The sequence below is a fragment of the Solanum tuberosum genome, unplaced genomic scaffold, assembly GCF_000226075.1.
Source record: "Solanum tuberosum cultivar DM 1-3 516 R44 unplaced genomic scaffold, SolTub_3.0 scf00004, whole genome shotgun sequence".
NCBI lineage: Eukaryota > Viridiplantae > Streptophyta > Magnoliopsida > Solanales > Solanaceae > Solanum > Solanum tuberosum.
The window spans coordinates 232,297-236,986 of record NW_006238930.1 but is presented as its reverse complement, the minus strand read 5'-3'; positions in this window follow the sequence as shown (position 1 = coordinate 236,986).

The window sequence follows — 4,690 nt, the reverse complement described above, 5'->3', positions numbered from 1 at the left end:
ATATATATATTTGTGTGGTTTTCTAATTATTTGTACTTTGAACAATTTTAAAATTACGTACATATTAAAATTACAACTTGCAATTTTTATGTGTAAATGTAAATTGTTTATTCCATTTTACCATTGTTGACCGTCTTTTAGATTTTAAAAGTAGATGATTTATGTTTTTTAAATTCAAAAAATGACATTTTGTGAGTGATTAAGATGACAATTATTTGTCCTCAAATAATTCAAGTGAAAAAATAGCAAACATGACAACAAAAATGTTCTTCTCATAGCTAGTTAATTAGAAGGCTATAAAAAATAATATTGTTCGGCAACTATCTACCTTGACCCAATTACATAATAATTCAAGGGTATAATTGGAAAGAAACTTTTTATTGAGTTTTAATTCAAACACAAGATGAGGTGAGAAACAATGAGTCAAACACTTGATAAAAATAAACTCTGCATTACTAATCCTTGCACTACTAATCTCTGCGTTATTAGTCCATGCGTTATTAATCTTTGTACCAAACGATCCCTAAGTGTCTAGTTATTATTTATTTATTTAAAAAAAAAAAAAAAAAGAATTTCGATCACCGTTGGAATAGTGTAGTGTGGCAGAGTTGTTTGAAAAGAAAGTGAAGTAGATATTAAAGGAATGGTGCATATGATAGAAAGGCCAAGTTGCCAAATAACGTTCACAAGAAAGAAACAAGAATATGAGAATCTTAATTCCCGTAATGGAAGTGTCCAATTTTGACAAAAGGGTGTGAAAAAGAGTGAACCACAGTGAAGATACATAGTTGGAAACACGTGAGATTTACCCCAAAAGTTGAGAAAAAAACAGAGAACAAAATCCCAAATTGGGTAAATGGTGTATGGTACCGTTCTTCAACTATCTCACAATTGGGTGTTTGATGCCTTTTGATAAAAATAACAAGAATCAGAATCATTGCCAAATGTATGAGCCTTATCTGACTGAAAAAATCTGATTGCTACCGGCCTGATTTTTAGGCGTGAAATGAGGAGATACGCAGTATTGAGAGTATTTGCATTACTAAACTCAAATTTTTGCTATGTATTGTAATTTTTTTAAAACTATCACTATTTCGAGTAAATAGAGGAACTTAGTTTGGTCTGTCATGTAATTTTATGTTGAAAATGAATAATGTGGAATTTGGATGTACAGTAAATAATATTTTTGGATAACATGCTTCGTCGAATCCCACTAATTATGAGTTGGAGTGCTTGAAGGATGTCATATTTGTCAAAACCACGTTTCGACAAACCAAATTCGTAAATCTTGACCTAGCATCTCCAGTTCAGATTCCATCCAAGTGTTAGATTTATATTCAAAACTTAGATGTTCTTAGCTTCATTACACACTCCCTCTTATGTGTGAACTTAATTTTTCTAAGTCAAATACGTGAAAATATTTTTTGTTTTTTTCAGATGACATTGAGAATTGTACTAAGAATCTTTATCTGCTTTGATGTTCAAATTGTGAGGTTTGAATCTATAACTCTAGTGTGAAAACATTGGGTCATCAATTAATTTTATTAGCGGTTCATAAGTTAATATTCGTACATATTTATTTAATTTTATAATACAAATACAAGATTTTCAAAAAAAAAACTATTGAATTTGTCTAAACCCCATCATATAAAGCGTGTGATCAACTTAATATAAAGTTATCTTAAACGATTGTGTGAGCAAGTGGCGAAACCACATGAGTGCTAACTACGTGTTTGGAAAAATCATTTATAACTTTTGACTTTCAACCTTATATTTGTATCCAAAAAAATTCATTTAATAAGCTCGATAAGAAAATTCCTCGCGAAATTACTCCTTTTTCTTTCTTTGATGCATATTCGTATAATATTACTAATAGGAAGCGACTATTAATAAAATAAACTGCACACTAATAGCGGACTTTGTTTTTCTTTGATAACTAAAAAAACTCTTCCAACTAAATAGTGCTTGAAGAAAGAAGTGAGCTTATTCTTCTCTTTTTATTTTCTTTTATTTTTGGGTCCTCTTTTCCTATGTGGTTCTAGTTTCAAAACAGACTGTAGATAGATTTACTTAATGAAATATGGGTTAAATTGCACTGTACTATCGTAATTGAGTTACCGGCCTCCATAAAATATTATCTAAGTCAATAGAAAAAAAGTCTCATTGTTTTTAACTTCCAAGTTCCGATTTAAGGATAATTTTAAATAACTACTACTATATAAAGTTGAGTGATAAAATCTAAGTCCTCATTTTTATTTTTTTTTATTTTCATCATTAGTAGAAAAGACAATTCCAAAATTATGTTGATGATAAATATACGAATAGATAATGAAAAGCATAATATAACAATTTCGATTAGCGCAATGGACCTTTTGTTTTATATCAATCTTTTTTTAAGAAAAAGTTGGACGTACGAATATGTGCATAATATTAGGAATCCTTATAAAACAACTAGAAGAAATTATGAACCGTCCATTGATTGGTTGAGATAGAGAATATATTATCATAAGAGAATTAATGTTTAATGTGGTGTCATCTGCAAGCTGATCCATCCATTTCATTTCCAGTAAAAGACAAATAGATAAGAACATAATGTTTGCCCTATATTTTTGCATACTACTTTTAAACCTTTTCTTTTTCGTGTAACTAGTCGCTCAACTTTAAGTTTATTACATAAAAAATATTATTACAAGATCTTATTACTGCATAGCTCATGTCGGAGCAAGGTGGCACCAGACATTTAATTGATACTCTCATGATCGGACATCATGCTCCAAACATTGTAAATTTCTAATCGTTCATATATATATAAGTTAAATATATCGTCTCAGTAATGATTTTTATATACTATTTCAATAGCTGTCATTTTAGAAAAAATGTCTTTGAAGATTCCATCAAAATGGGAGTCCTCATAATCATCACATGAGTATAACAACTATAGAGAATCAGAACTATTCTTCTTCATCTTTTTTTTTTATTCGAGTGAGAAAGGAGAATAAAACTATGTAGTATAAAATTAATAGCTAGTTGGCTCTGAATCAGCTTGATTCTCATACTTTATATCAATGAATCAAATTCAACCATTACAACTCTAAAGATAAAATCGTCCCTTTAGTCTTCTCAAAAAGCCAAAAAGTTCTGTTTTAATGATAAATTTGCTTGTTTATCCTCAACTTGTGTAAGATATAATACTCAACTATTCTTTGTCTCTTTGACTCCCATAAAAATTACTTTATCCTAATTTTGCACTTTGTCAATTAGGAAATTATTAATAACGTACTTTTCATATTTGACTTCAAACCATGTGTTCCCATATTGTCGATTATATCTTATTTTTTAAAATTGTGTCCACTTTATCTAGCGTAGATCAAGTCTTGCAGAATTTTCTACAGATGTGTATAATTGAAAACTAATTATACATATTGATGTCCATACTTAACTAGTTGGAGCGGGTGAATCAACTCTGAGGGTGTTTAGAAATTTGGTTTTAGTATCATATATCCATTACACGCATTGAAGCGTTCATTTTTTGGGGTGATGCCTAAAAGGAATTTTTTCATTCTTATGACTCGAATACAAAACTTCTAGTTAGGAGTGGAGGGATACTGAACCATCCCACCATAACTCCTGTTGATGAGTATTGTCATAATATTATTGGATGTATAATGATTTTCAGAAGAATTTATATATAGTCTTGGACTACTCTACATGGCTGTTTAAAGTTTTAAATTGATGCCTAGATTCTTTTATTTTTCTTTTTTACAATTTTTAAAGCTTTAAATTCAGGTGAAAATTAGATGCTAATTATCTGCCAGTCAATTTGATCCAAAATATATAAATTTCCATCTGAAGTCTGAACGTTAAGAATTAAGATCTTCACAACTTGTGGACCATAACCCATTGTTTTTATTCTTTGCACCTGTTGCCCAACTAGTCAAAAGGTAGAGGGGCGTGTGTGTGTGACAAGTTCAAAAGAAATTTAAGTCATGGGCACATATATATCAACCAAAATGTGAATAATAATATAACTAGCGTGTTCGATTAAACTTTCAGAATATATTATTTTGAAAGTGTTTTTTTAATTTGTGTTTTCTAATTAATCTAAAAGATATATTTATCAATATTAGAATATCAATTTGTGTTGATTAAACTTTCTAAAGTGTTTCTAGAAAAAAATTATTTTCTCAGCTTGAAAATAACTCTTATTACTATTCAAAATTATTTATTTTCCGCTAAAAGTTTAGCCAAATAACTTTTAGTTGTATGGTAAGTATTTCGACTTTGCAAAATCTCGCGAGATTGATGAAGGAGAGCCCATTTTGAAATGATTTTGATAAAACTATATCTAACCGTCATCAATATCATCATTGATACAAAAATATGTAATGTGTATAAATTAAATACTCTCCCGATCATTTTTACTCTTTTAGTATTGACTTGACACATTCTTTAAAAAGTAATACATAAAATGACAATTTTATAATATTAATATTTAAATATAATAAATTAAATATTTTAGAAAATATATTGAGAAATAGCTACTATTAATAGTAAAGATAATGTTAAATTAGGTCTTAGGCCTAACTCACACCCCAAAAGCTAGCTCAAAGGGAGGAGGATTGCCCAAGCCTTATAAGGAGTCCACCCATCTCATTAACCACCGATGTGGGACTTTTGTCATTCTTTAACA